Genomic DNA, 15373 nt, shown 5'->3' with positions numbered 1-15373 from the left:
CGAACGGACTGGTGCAGCCACAGCTCGCTGGCCTCCTCAACGGACCTTCTGTCTGCTGCTGGGGTGTGCGGGAGACAGCAGTCTGGATGGGGCTTCTCCCCAGGAGTCAGATCCCTGCTGCTCCGGACAGCAGACTTACGTTCCAAGTACGCTGCAATATAAAAAATCGGGCTTTTGCTGAAAGCCTTCCTTTGTCTGTTTCCTAGCCTCGCTTGCCATCCGAAAGATTCCACAGAGTTGATGTTTCCGTTCCTTTAATTCAGTGTTTGGGATGATCCAGCCCCGGCCCAGCTGTCTCCCCAGCAAAAGGGTGTGTGTAAATGTTGCCCAGTGTTCTCGGCCTCTCTTCTTTCTTTGGGTCGGAAGCAAGGCTGTCACGCTGTATGTTGTTATTTAAGGGAGATGCTGAGATGTTTCCTTTCTGTGGTGGAAAAGATCTTTTCAAGGGAGCCTCTTTATTCCTCTGACATTTCCACTCTTGAAAAGCTGACCCAGTTCCCGCAGAATAACAAAAGAAGCACACAGAGAAAACAGATTCCCCTGGGGGACTGATAAACCCAGGTGAACTCTGGCCAACTGAGTTTCCCTCAGAGAATTGGGCAGACTGCCAGAGAGCTGAGGAACATAGTCACATCTCAAAGATATATGGACAAATTAGGATCTGCTCAGCTTTGAGCTGTCTTTGATTCCTTTGATAGGAGTCCCTGTGAGGATACAGTCAATCCTATATCCAGTCTATGCGTGTGAGCGCCCACTAATGTCTGGCCATCTGGTCTACCATTTGTTTTTCTTCAGGCCTGCGAGGGCCTCCTTGGGCCCGAGGGATCAGCCTTAGGCCAGGTTCCCAAGTCACTGTGAATGAATCACAGCAGCTTCCAGGGGGGGCCCCAGGACTTGAGCCGGCTCACATTCACTGTAGGTATTGGCCTTTGTAGAAATTAGCTTGATTTGGAGTTGTAGCATCTGGGAAGAGGGAGGCGATAAATGCACAGGGCACCAGGTTCTGTCCAACTCATACAGCTTTAGATGTTAATATTACTTCTCTAATCATTGCTCAGAAAATTCTGAACAGAGGATGATTCCTCTGTTTAACTCTATTTTTCACTCTTCTCTAATAGTCTCTCCTTACCAACAGTTCAGCCTTCCCCTCCTGATACCAGAACAAAAGAGAAGCTCGTGGTCTAATTTCACTGTCCTCTGTTCTCTGTTTCGGGTAGGTCTGAATTTTAAAGCCGTGACTTGCTTTTGTGACTGGCCTGTAGTTAGCTTTCCTGAACCATGAGTCGTTTGGCCTTGTTATGTACAGAGCAAAGAGGAATTTCATAGAGTATGTATTCTTTTCATCAGAGTTTGTGAACAAGGAAGACCAGTAGAGGTAGCCTCTTGACTTATGCAATTTGTTTCGTATCTTCTCTTTGATAATATCCCCTATTCTTTACATTTCCGATCTAACTCGTTGCTGTTTTGCACATATTTTTCGTTTACTCATTCAACAGTTTCCGTAAGTATCTGTAAGTATTGCCCGAAGGAACAGAAAAACAAAGAGGCTCCCGGCCCCCTGAGAGGTGATGGTCAAGTGGAAGAAACCAACATAAGATTATCGCAGTATCATCAGGAACAGAGCCAAGCACTGGAAGAGAGGCAGACAGAAAGTGCCTCAGGGGCAGAGCAAATAAGGATCCCTTATTCTACCAAGGAAGGACGGGAAAAATTCCACCAATGAGGCTGCATTTGTACTGGGCCCTTAAGATTGAGTAGGAGTGTGGGGACACTGCTCAGTGTCGGTTGAATGGCCAGCTCTTGGTTTCCGCTCAGGTCATGATCTCACGGCGCATGAGTTTGAGCCCCGAGTCAGACTTCCAAGAGCCTGCTTGGGATTCTCTCTCTCTCCCTCTCTCTCTGCCCCTCCCCTGCTCTTGCACTCGCTCTGTCTCTCTCTCTTAAAATAAAAAAATGAACTTAAAAGGAGAAAGAATAAATAGGATCTTGGTAAGTGGATAGTGCCGAGGGCAACTTGAAGAAGAAAGGTCAGCTCATGGGAAGTCCCATAGTCACGATATTGCGTGGGCTTCTGTGGAAGCTACTAGTGATTGAGTGAGGTATGAGCCTGTAAATATGTCCATGGGAGATGCGTTCTAGAAAGGTAATTCTAATGACAGTGTGGGAAATGGGCCTGGCTGTTGCTCTGACTCTCATATTTATTGCACAAGTGTGTGCCAGGAGCTGCTCTGTGCCAGGTGCTGTTCCGGGTGACAGCGGTACAGCCCTGAGCAAAACAGTGGGTTAACTTGTCCCATCAACGCCTTCCTAGTCCCTAGGTGAGGGTGAGAGTGAAATCGGGATTTTCCTCTGTTTGAACTTGAATTAATTTTTTAAATGTATGCAGAATTCATGTCTAGCAGAAAATAATAATGAGTTCAGTGGCATCAAAGCCATCAAATGTCCCCGATGAGGGAATCTTGCTATTAATAATGGAAAAAGTGGGTTCTACATACGCATGCACACACACACGTGCACGCACGCACATGCACGCACATGCGCAGTTCTTTGCACGCACATATTTGGCAGATTTGTGAGTGGGAGAGGCAGGTGAACAGCAATGGCCGCACGGTCGTGGCCCACCGTCACATCACTCCTAAGCAGCCCCCAGACCCTCTGACCTACATGTGTGTGTGCCTCCCCACACCAGCGCCGCCCAAATGTCACGAAAAACCATCCCCAGGCCCAAGCCAGCTCCGCAGCAGCCAGGAATAGTCATGCCGCCTCTGTCCCTGTCTCCTTGCCGGTGTATTTATCACTCAGTTTTCTCAGGTGCCTAAGGCATATCCAGCTCTAAGGAGGTGAGAAACAATTGAAAAACAACAAATTTAGGAATGGAGATGCCTGACCGACGCCATGGAGTTTATCAGTAACCCCCCTTGGCCTAAAAGGGGTGTGGGTCAGGAGTTGTTGGGGTTCCTCCTCAGATCTGGGTCGTGGCTCTGGGCTAGAAATATAATAGTGGGCCACCTCGGAGAGGTTTCACACTCCCGACAAACCTGTGAAATCAATATCCCTTTTTTGCATATGAAGAAACTGAGGCACGCACATGGAGTTCAGAGAGTCCCTAGGCTGCTCAGGAGTGTGAAACCTCTCCGAGGTGGCCCACTATTATATTTCTAGCCCAGAGCCACTACCCAGATCTGAGGAGGAACCCCAACAACTCCTGACCCACACCCCTTTTAGGCCAAGGGGGGTTACTGATAAACTCCATGGCGTCGGTCAGGCAATCTAACTTCTCGGAGCCTCATTTGACTGGAACGAAATTTAGGAATGGAGATGCCTACCTTTCAGGAAACTCGGGAGGCTATTCAAAAAAGGGATATTGATTTCACAGGTTTGTCGGGATTCAATGAGACAGTGTTATAATGCGATTTACCCTCTCCTGGCACGCAGCCGGGACTCAGTACACAACAGCTATCCTAACCAACGGTTAAGTTGGGAGTCCGGGGCTCTCTCTCTGATGCATTACCTCCACGGGAGAACTTGGTGAGTTTTCTTTCCCATTTTTTCCACTCTACCCTCAATGCCAAAGAGATGCCACCAGTTCAAGGCCAGAGTCTAATGGACCATGAAAGAACAGTTTTCTGCCAGCTGGGATGCTTGTTGCTCATAATCCGACCCTCTCTTTCTGCAGCTCAGTCCCTCAGGGCCCTCAACGATGGAGAGAGCAGCTATTCTGGGACTCCGAGCACAGGGGGGTGTTTTCTCTTCATCGGGTGGCGCAGGCGATAATCCAATCGCAAACAACACATGAAGCTGACTGATGGAGCCAGCCAAGTATGCCCGGAGAGGCCAGCATTCACCACATGATGACTAAGGGCCTGGGATGGGCATCCGTGATGCAGAGAATCCACAGCCCCTTCCACAAGGGGCTCAGGGTCAAGTCAGGAAGACTGACAAGTGCATAGGCTCCAGCCAGGGCGTAGAGCACTGGGAGAACACAGGGAAGGGGTTTCCAGAACAGACCGGGGTCTGGGAAAGGTACAGGAAAGAAGGAAAGATGGTCCTCCTAGCCACTGCTCCTCTCTGGCATCTGATGATTGAGCTCTATTTGTATGACAGAGTGCCCGTTTCCCCAAAATGTCCTTGATCCTTTCTCTTGACCTATTTGTAGAATTTCCTGCCACTGAAGCACCTAAGCAGAGTTCGCATAGAAAATAAGGGCTGTTGGTAATTTCCCACAAGGTTCCAAAACACGGTCCCCGACAGGATTAGGAGACTTTCTCTGTTCATCCTGGTGGAGGAATCGGAGGTGGAATCGGATGGATAGGCACAGAGGGGGAGGCCGTGCCGGGACCTGCCAACATCGCCAAAAACACGAATCTGGTTCACCTGGCTGCGGGGGCGGCTGAGGGAAGAGGGCCCATTCCGGCGCAGCCAGGGAAATGTGAGCTTCACGGTGGGAATTAAAAACATTTGCATCAAATTGCAAAATCAAAACAAAAACAAAAACAAAAAAAGATTAGAAAAAGTTTCCTTATAAAGCTTTGGTCCTATCTAAAGACATTTCGCCGTGTGTGTGAGTATATGTGATTTTCTTTTGAGGGCTGGGAAGCCCTGAGACGCGTGATAACACAAGGCGCCCATCCCCCGGGGTAGGACACGGCTGCCAGGTTTTCCCCCTTTGCAAATACAGTGAACGTTGTGGAGACCTTTCCTTATGCCCACTCCCGTGCCCGGTGTCGTGCGGGGCACTGCTGGGCTGCGGAAGGCAAGCTGTGCCTTCCCGGACACTCGTGTGCCGAGGCCGACGCAGAGATCCCGACCTACAACTAGAAAAACTTTGAGCAAGCGTATAAATCAATGATGAAAAAGAATAACACTCCGGACCAGCATGGGGTAAATGCCGCATATAAATCTTTGCATTACTGCAAACCTCAAAGGTACTGCAACTGTCCTCAGGTGCTTTGGAACCAGTCCAAAATGCATAGTTTAGTTAAATGCGCCTGTCCAGATGTCGAGATAAAATTAAGGCCTCGCTTAGACTCCATACCAGAGAAGCCCATACACATCTCTGCAGGACTAAGTCACTTCCTGAAGTATTTAGTGGAGTGTGAAGGGTCTGGGAGAGAATTTCAGAGAGGCTGGAAATGGCTGAAGAGTTAGAGACGAGGGGTCACAAGGAAACCATCCTACTTACAGGAGGGAGGGAGCTAACTGAAAATGAAATCTCAACTCCTCAAGGGTGGATTCCAACTAAACCTCCCCAGCACCCCCCCCCCCCAAGCCAGAGGGGAGCAAGATGGCCTCCAAGTGCGGGGAATAAGAATTTGAAGTGAGCTAGTTGGCAGAACAGAGCACGAATCCAATGTTGTACTTAATCTGCAGGTACGTTGGACTGGGTCCTCATTCCCCTAGTACTTTTCTCCAAAAATTTGGGGCAATTTGGCCAATCTTTGCTCCATGTGGCCCCCCCACCCTGCCAACAGGCAGATGAAGTTTCGGAAGATACTGGATCTCTCCCTGCATACTAAAGTTTTTTGGAGCTGCAAGTGACAAAGGCTAACGTTAGCCAAAGAGGAACGTGCTTGAGGATAGGGCAGTAACTCGCTGAATGCAAAAGGAAGCCGAACCAAACAAATGAAATGAAAATAAGTTTCGGGAAGGGCAAAACTATGAAGCTCGTCTGTGAGGCCCTGGCACTAAGAAGCTTCGAGTATGCCATTCTGAGGCTTGTCTCTCTTGCACCTGGGAGAAAGGATCTGGTGGGTCTAGTGCAGACCTGCATCTCACGTGAGGCCAAAGCGGGGACAGGGACACAGGAAGGGCATGCTGGCTGAGCATCCGCTCCTAGATTTCAGGAGCAGTGCCAGAGAAGAGGGGTATCCGGGTGAGCGTCCCCAGAGATCAGCACTCTTCTCCCCTCTTTGTTACAGCAGCATATGGCCAGGAGTTGTTTCCAAACTCCACAGGTGGGAGGGGTAGGGGGTGCAGAGAGAGAGAGGGGGGAAAGTTTAAAACATTGTTAAATATGGATCGTATTACCAAAAAAAAAAAAGAAAAAACTGTGAAGTTACGAACCGGTCACACTTGAAAAGAGGATATGTTCTCCTCTGTTAAAAAATGGCTAAGTTGGGCTCCATCCAAAGGACAGGAAGACCTTTTGGTACTAAGATTGTGTGATTCCTGTGGTAAAATGTCCTCTCTATCGTAGATCAGCATTTCTCAAACCGTGTCTATTAGATGTTAACCGATGTTCTATGAAGAACAGAATTCCACCTTTAATCACGGTTGAGAACTACTATGTTAAAGTTTGTGTCTGCGATTGTCACTTAGGTTTGTGTGTTTTGTTCTGTGGGAGAATTTCTCCTAACATTAATATAGACCATAACTTTCCCAAAGGGGGATGGGATCATGAATGCAAGGTTTCCCAAATTCATTTGACACCGTTGAGAAGCCATTTGGACTTTTTTTTTTTTTTTTTTAGCAATACCTAGTGACATGCTTAGGGACACTCATGTTCCACACAGCACACTTTGGGAAACACTACTGTAGACTACATCTTTATATACCTTGGTAGTCTTCTTGTCTACTTTATGCAAAGAATGATCAGCACATAAAGCGACCTATTTTCTTTTCTTTTTTTTTTTAAGTTTATTTTATTATTTATTTTGAGAGCTGGGGAGGGCAGAGAGAGAGGGAGAGAGAATCCCAAGCAGGCTCTACGCTCAGCATGGAGCCCAACTTGGGACTTGATCCCATGAACTGTGAGATCATGATGTGAGCCACACCGGTGCCCCATAATGCTGCCTCGTTTCTTGATAATGTCTAACTTGATTGTAGATTTATTTTACATAGCTTTTTTCCTGTTAATTTGTATAAAATAAAATTCACTCTTTGTGGAGTACAGTTCTATGGGTTTGGATAAGTGCATGGAGGTGTGCCTTCATCCCCATGGTCATGGTATAGAACAGTGCCATTGCCCCCCCCCGCCCCCAATTCCCCGCCTCTTTATAATCAAGTCATCCCTCCCCAGTCCCAATCCCTGGCAACTACTGACCTGTTTTCCATCCCTATAGTTTTGCTTTCCCAGAATGTCATTTAAATGGACTCATGCATTTTGTAGCCTTTGGGTCTGGCTTCCTTCACTTCAGCAAAATGGCGTTTGACATTCATCCATGTGATTGTGTGAATTAATGGTTTGCCCCTTTCAATTGCTGAGCTGTGTTCTCTTGTATGTATGGATCACAACGCATCGATTCATTCATCCAGTGAAGAAGATGATACAACTTCCTTGTCAAAATGATAAATCAAATAGAACATTTGTTCATAGTTAACGAATGAAGTGAAATTATGTCTCAAGTGGATATTATTGTCTCAGTAAAAGAAAATATCTGACAAATTGGGACAGGATTGTATTTTTCTTTTGCTGGAGGGTAAGAGGCCAGGAGGAGAGACTAAGTGTGTCTATATCATTATTAAACATAAAAAAAAAAAAAAAATCCCCAGCAAATTCCCCTGCAAGAGACTTCCCGCAGAAGCGATCCCTGCCAGATAGGGAAACTTTTGTCGGTAGGAACCTCCCAGAGGCATTGGAGGGCTTATTGGTTATTTGGTCCAGTACCACGATCTCATTTGCAGACCCGAAAAAACAGCTCTCTCAGAAGCAGGACATAATGGGCAGAGATAAAGTTCTTTACATAAGAAAAACAAAAGCAACAGAATATTACTTATGAAGATCAGAATAATGAATTACATTCACTTATCTACTTGTTATCTCATTCCATTCTGAATGTTATCCAGTCTCCGGTGATTCTCAAAGAAATCCGTTAGGATTGGATTTATAGACCAGGCGTGTCTCTTGCTGAAGGATGAGACAGTCCACCCTCAGATGACTCAATTCAAGACCACTCGTCAATTCAAACTCTCCCTTCTGCTGTGGCCTCTAAACCCACTGTGGTCAAGGGAGTCTGACTCTCTTCCTGCAGAAAATGGTGTCTTTTCCCCATGGTTTTAAGAAGAGAACTGAGTCCACGATGCTGTCCCCCTGAAGAAGAACTGGTTTGAGTTCTGGTGAAGAGTTACAGATACCTTTGTTTCTGCTGATGTTTCCCTTTGTTTTGCTTTTTTGTTTTTCTTGTTTTTTTTTGTTAATGTACTTTCTGGAGGCCAAGTTTACTTCTCTAAATATCTGTGACAATTTCTCCCGACACTTCTTGGACCCCCAAGAGTAATTCCATTTAGAAGGTGTAAGATTCTTGGAACTTCACAAAGATATCCTATTCAAAGAGAAATACGGTCTTATTTTCCTGGCTTGATACTCAGTACTGAGAGTGTCTGTTGTTCATCCAATGAAGATCGAATATGTTCCTAGGACAGACAACTGTCTCTGCCTTCATATACTGTATGGATACATAACTGACATATTTGAAGACAATTCAGTAGGGCTTAATGTGTTTAAAACTCCCTTCATTGATCTATGAGAGAATCATCAAGTTGTCTACTTCTGGCAAATTTCCCAAATAATGACCAAAAGAAATTATTAGAATTTTAAAATAAAAAAGACTGCAGACTTTGGCTTCCTTCAGAACTACACTTTATTGGTACAGATTCTCCATGTAAGGAAACTTTAGGGATTCATAAAATTAAAGAGGAATTAGGACATAGTAGTAAAGAAGAACGCTATTCATTTGAAATGATCGCATAATATATGTACCCAGGATGACCTTTGCATTCCGTTGAAGAGAATTTCCTTAGGGATAGCTAAGAACTCAGAGGGAAAAGTGAAAAAAAAACAAGAGTTTTAGGAAATTTAGATAATAGGTTACACGTCATGTTTTTTTTAAGATGTCTCCAATTCCATTTATTTTAAAAGGGGACAGTGAGGATTCTGGTAGGTTATTGGTAAGTGGAAGGAGTGTGGGTCAAGGCTCTGATGGGTTTCCAGGTGGGTATTAAACTGCCTTCACCTCTAGCCTAGAGAAGGGTCCAATCCCCCTACAACTACATGCAAAAATGCCAATGTCAGCCAACTCCCGATAAGGAGATGATTTATCAGAAGTACCTAGTGAGAGGGCATACAGAGAATGGTGAGTGGTCACAGAACCTGAGAGCCTCCACCACCCCATAACCACCCCACACCATGGCCTACGGCAAACCACATGAAATGAAATCATGTCTCAGGTGCTTTGCTCTGAATCACGATCCTCATTTACTGGGGGTATCCCCCCTGAGAGGCTGAACTGCTAGATATAGGAGTCAGTCTGTGGCTTTCCCTCAGTGTGAAACTCTCTAAATAGATCTACTTTCAGATTAGATCACTTTCTGTGCAAAGAGTCCAGCGATGAGGTTAGAGATTATTGATATCATAAGATCACAAGGTAGGGAAAGGATCAACAGAATGAGCTTCGCAGGACCTAGGTCACTCTATGATGGTTTCCCACTGACTTTAGGAAGTAGTCCAAACTACTTAATGTGTTCCCAAAGTCCTTGATGACCCCTGTTTACCTCCCTTCATACACTCTGGCTACATTGGCCTTCTGTCAACAATTCAAATGCCTAACGTTCTGTCTTGCAGCGGGACCTTCCTATAGGCTGTCCCCAGCACACGTAAGGTTTTTTCCTCCAGACCCGTGTGCCTTCACCTGATCATCTCGAACTCCTCTACCACCTTCCAATGTCAGCTGAACTCAAGTCTCAGGGAAGCCAGACCCCAAGTCTCAGGGAAGCCAGACCCCAGACTAGGTTAGGCTCTTGACGTAGTATGTTGGATTGGCTGCCTAAAACCCATCTCAAACCCCACCAAGGGGCCTTTCCCATATACAGATATTAGAAAACTAAACAAACAAACATACATTTCCTAAACTTTTCTTGCAGTGAGATCTGGATATGGCCTGTGCTCCGCAGAGTAAACCCATCTACTGCTATAGTATTTCCCGGAAGTCCCATCCTAGCTGGTTCACGAGTCCTTCTGGAAATTCCTGTAAACCCATTACCCTCTAACAAATCCCTTTCTTTTTAAGTTAGCTAGAACAGATTCAGTTTCTTGCAATTATCTGATGAATACAGACCTCCTACTCTACACCTTTATTGTTCACGTACTTTTCCTTCATAGCATACCTCACAGCTGCAAATAAATCATTGTTTAGTTTTTAGTATATATGTGTCATCGCCACTGGATGACAAGCTCCTGAAGGACAGGGGTTGGGTTGTATCTTCAGCACCTAACATCACGCCCTTCCTGTAATAAGTGCTCAGCAGGTATTGGTGAATGAATGAGTGAATGAAAAAATGAATGACTGAGTATTTCTTCAACCCAGTTCTATCCCTTATTAACAATTTTACCTTGAGTAACTTAGTTCACCTACCGGAGTCACAGTGTTCTGAAGAGACAGTGCCCTAACTCACCTGACATTGTATAGATCAAATAGGAAAATATACTTGGAAATATTTTAAGAACATTTTATTCAAACGTTAAAGGTTATTATTCTGGGCTACTAAGAAACAACGAGTAAAGAAGAAAACGTGGTCAATAATTTTTCGGAGTCCAGCTGTAATAGAGCTTTTATTTTCTTAACATTGCAAGTCTATGCAAGTCCACACATATGGGAAGAATTTGCAAATCCCAGAGTCATCTTATGTGCTCCCGGATGTCCAGAACTCATAATAGAAACATCTGAGAGCAGTATTAAATTATAGCACAAATATGGCACTGCTCTTTATTGTAACCCAAGGTCAAATAAACATCGATTGGGACACATGGAGATTCTTCTCTTGGACGATTCCGAAAAGGATTTTGAGATATAAGTAGTTATACGAGACATAATAAGGACTCGAAACATATAAGTAAAATTATATCACAACTTTGGAACCCAGGCTCTATCATTCAGATGGTACCTAACCTTGAATTAAGTGCCACACGGATGCTCCCATTCATTTTGTTTGCCTGTCGTGTGCACATTGAATTATGTGGGGCAAAGTGCTGGTGACCCCAACCTGTGTTCCTGGGGGTGTTCCTAGGGATGGAGCTGGACTTACTGATCTTTTGCTCATAGGTTTTCAGGATCTGCTTTGACTCTGATCCTCTGTTGACCTGCTTGGACGGCTGGGTGAGGGAACTGAGGGCTGAGAAGAAATGATGGCCGAGCGTCTTCCTTTGCAGGAGGGAAAGAAAAAAATAGTAGCAAAGGAAAATTGAATAGGCTTGTAAGGTAATTAGCAATTTTCAAATGCAGCGATGGGCAAAGGAAACAAAACGTAGAACATGTATTAAAAGTCAAGCGGATGGTTTAGAAAATACAGCTGTAGGATCACACAGATTTTGACCATCCAAACCAAATTCAATTATCATGTCTGTGCTGCTTTTCTGTTTCCGCCACTGAAAGGCTATTATTAGGTGCTCTCTCTCTTTTTTACATCTCCAAGTAATGCCTTCATAAAACATTCCAAAAAGTAAACATTAGCTTTAGGCCATTTGATTACTGGTTTCCCAGAACGCTATGTTCTGTCCTGTTTCTCTCCATATTCCTTTAATATTAAAAATAGGAAATGACTGAAGGCAGTTGAATGGCTCTGCCTTGGAGGCTGTCCCCCCAGCCAGCCTCTCAAGCATTGTTGGGTCCTCGTCCCTCTAAAGCCCATTTCATCCTTATTACATAGACAGCCCGATGCCAAGCAGGAAAAAACAAAAAAAAAAAAAAAAAATAGTAACCGAACATTTCTTTCCTCTCGACCAGTTACCAATTTTTTTTCAAAGTGCCTATGCTTTGTTTAACGCACCTTTGCCGCTGTGGCTCCTTTTAGGTGAGGGTCGTTTTATTTTTCGTGCTAGATTATCATCTGAATTGAGAACTGGCTCTCAAAGTGTCAGGTGAGGTGAACAGAACCTGGGATCAGAAGGAGGCACACACAGGCACCCAGGAAGTGATCTGGGCTGCACCCAGGAAGTGATCTGGGCCGATGGAGCTGTGGGTTATGTCTACCACGGGTGGCGCTCTTACTCAGAGGCTACTTCCTCCAAGCTCTGAGCTGACCCCGGGGGGGCGGTTGGAGAATGATGTGTGACATGCCCTCACGTAGGAACCACTCCTGGGAGTGTCAGAGGACTCAAAGAGAATCCACAAAGAAGCCAGATCCGTGTGTTTCTTTGCAGGTGGCGACGAATGGAGGTGAACACGGGCATCTATGCAGGAATTTCTCCTGTATTCCTCAAAAGCAACGTGGAGCGAAGTCTGTCCCAGTTGGTTTGTCTTCCCTCAATACACATCCTCTAAAGCAAAACGAAAAGAGAAAATTGTGCAGAAAAGCGACGGCCGCTACCGTGAAGCCAAGAAAGAACTTAATCCTGAAGCCAAATTCATTTTAACATAAGCTTAAGTAACATCTCGGAAAGCCTTAAATCAGACGTCGCTTCACATCCTTTTCAGGGCTGTGGTAACATTCAAAAATACATTTGTGCACAGCTGTGACTGTTGGACGCAAATTATTTTGTCTTCTCTCCCTGAAATTTAACATTATTTTGTACATTTCCATGCCTGTGTCCCCACCATTTGTGAAGCTGGTCTTTGTTATATAGACTCCGAACCCATTCTCTCGTCTACTGAATCATTCACCAAATATTTATGAGTGCTTCCACATAGGAGAGACCCAAATATATCATCACAAAGAAGGTGCGGAAGGATAATACACCACGGTGGCTTTTCAACCGTCTTGAAACCAACCTCTTCCCTTTTTATTCATTTTGCAGAGTCAGACTTTTGTCTCACTAAACTGAGACATTTCTCCTAAGGAAAAAGTGAGCGTGAAGTCCAAGATCTCATTTCGCTTCTCTGGGTTCTAGTTCCTTCTGTGTAAAGTGAAGAAGTGGTGAATTTGATATCTAAGCTCCCTCCCTTCACTGGAATTCTGGGCTCTAGGCTTCAGGAAATAGTAGCAACATAACATACACCGTTTTGACAGACGTCTTACGGTTGCCCTGATGAGTCATGACGCTCCTCACTAATCCTCTAACTCACCGGTGGTGAACAATTAAGAAGGTAAAATGTGTGTCTTAGAGCCCCGCCCCCCAAGACTGCTTAGCCTCAGACTGTGCAACCTCAGCAGCCGAGGCCAGGAATTTGCGAACCAGGAACACACGGACAGACGTACACAGCACACTTTTCTTTTCCGTTTCTTTCGCTCTGGTCAAGGAAAGACCAAGGAGTGCTTTGGGAAAACTTTTAAAAAAAATCCCTTGTGTGATTGGAAGAGAGAAATGAACATGTTCCCTCTTTAATACATATGATTTTATTTTTATTCCAGCCACCTATGAATCCAAAAGTTTTTGTTGTTGTTGTTTTAATGTTCTTGGCACTGGTGTTTCCCCCTCTGAGCCCATCGCTGTTCTGATTTCCCACTGAGATCTACAAGTGATCAAGAGATCAATAATTCCAAATGGTGTTTTCACAGGAGCACTTCCTTCCACAGTACGTAAAATGTTCTTTCGTGAAGACAGATGGACCCAGTCTGCAGGACCCTGCTTACTTGAGAGAAACCGTCTTTGAAAACTTTTGACAACCAGCGGGATAGCACGTCTGTTTCTATTTAAATGAGCTCATTATAGTTAATATTTTTGTGACTTCCAACCAGTTGTTCACTCATTTCTCAAGTGTGATACGTTTTAGTCAAAAATGAAACACTTTATGGCATAAATATTGTCAAAACCCCATTTTAACTACATCCTTTTTGGAACAAATTTTCTAGAGCAAGGTACTTTTTTAAAAAGGTACAGTGCTTATGATGTTTCTTTGTTTGCTGAAATAGATGTAAATGGAATGATTAACAGACCCCAGTTACCTTAAGAATCACACGTTGCCCCTTTTTACTTTTGTAGTTCTGTTTCTTTGGTGGCGTTTCTGGTCTGGCCTTTTAAGTTGACTGATTTAAAAGATATATGAAGTCTACGGTCTATCTGCCATTTCATTGGCTGAAATTATCTAGTAAACGGCATTTCTGAGCTGACCAGCAAAATGATAGCTGAGAGTTGTAACAATGATAGACGGAGCACAGTGAGCTATAAGCCACAAAAAGTCAGACACCATCCAAAATGGCTGCTCCAGAACAGGAAACGTCAGAAAATGACACTCTTTGAAGAGAAGAAAACTCTCCCCTCCTATTGTAGGACTTTAGAGTGTGATTCTGGGGCGTTTGAATACTGGCATTTAAGGGGCCTCCTTTAGGTGTTATTAGGAAGTGGCATTTTAGTCGGTGTACCTATTTGAGAGAATAGCCCTGTAGGGTGACATGTGATGGGGTATTGCCATGGCAAACAGACCTGAAAGGCACCAGAAGGGGTGCCTGAGTGGCTCAGTCAGTTGACGACTGGCTTCGGCTCAGGTCATGATCTCACGGTTCATGGGTTCGAGCCCCTCGTCAGGCTCTGTGCTGACAGCTCAGAGCCGGGAGCCTGCTTCGGATTCTGGGTCTCCCTCTCTCTCTGTCCCTCTCCCACTTGTTCTCTCTCTTTCTCTCCTCAAAAATAAACATTAAAAATTTTTTTTAAAAAAAGTGGAATCCAGAGAAGACAGAGGTCTAGAATAAGAAATTCTTACTGCTTCTTTTCCAGTGTAAGGATAAAGTTCACCAGAGCGCCAGAAACGCGGTGGTGTGTGACAGGTGCATGCGGATAATTCTGTAGATCACCACAGCTCCAAGAAATACCCTCGAGATCCCTCAATTCCCTATGTTCAAAAACCAGCCACAGCATCTTCATTTGGTTTGCTCATAAAAGGGAATAAGTTGATTGAGCCCAGCAAATATATCCATTCAACTTAGTGGTAAATGCTGACTCAGAAGTTAGTAAGTTGACCTTTAGGTACAAATTCACTTCGTACAAGTTGGATGACCACTGGGTGAGGTGCAGACCGGTAGTCTCAATTTCCACTATGTGGTGAGGATCCACGTAAATGGACGTTGACTCCCTAATACAATCACAGCGATGGAATCAAAGCATTGCGTGCTTCTGATGTCATTACCCAAGAAAAGTGACATAATGTTAAATGGAAATTGCGTTATATTTTAATTCCTTAAAAAGCATGATTAAAATATTGATAATACTCACCCCTGATCACTAAGTACTTCCTAAGTGCTGTGCCCTCTTTTAATTTTTTTAATGTATATCATTTGTTTAAGTCCTTACCACGTCCCTAAGAATATCCCCGTTTCCCATATGAAATGATGCAAGCACAGAGGGGTTAAATAAATTGGCCAGGATCACACAGCTAGTAAAAGGCATAGTCAAGATTTGCACCCTGGCAATTTAGGTCTGCAGTCCATCCTGTTCATTACTAGGCAAAATCTCTCTTCAACAAATAATGTCTTGAGTAGCATGTACCGTTCTCCGACCAAGCCAGAA

The 15373-nt window shown here is 44.5% G+C and overlaps 2 long non-coding RNA genes across 2 annotated transcripts in view; both read right to left on the bottom strand.

Moving 5' to 3' along the window:
- LOC131513720 (uncharacterized) overlaps nt 1-15373 on the bottom strand; it is a 112020-nt gene that overhangs the window by 42337 nt on the left and 54310 nt on the right. The window lies entirely within an intron of this gene.
- On the bottom strand, nt 10528-12411 carry LOC131513721 (uncharacterized). Its single transcript, XR_009262746.1, has 2 exons — nt 11761-12411; nt 10528-11135 (listed from the first exon to the last, which is right to left on the bottom strand). It is a non-coding gene; the product is annotated as an uncharacterized LOC131513721 (long non-coding RNA).

This window comes from Neofelis nebulosa, chromosome 6 (genome assembly GCF_028018385.1).
Source record: "Neofelis nebulosa isolate mNeoNeb1 chromosome 6, mNeoNeb1.pri, whole genome shotgun sequence".
Taxonomy (NCBI): domain Eukaryota; kingdom Metazoa; phylum Chordata; class Mammalia; order Carnivora; family Felidae; genus Neofelis; species Neofelis nebulosa.
Note: the sequence above shows the minus strand (reverse complement) of the source record. Positions and strands in the feature narration are given on the sequence as shown.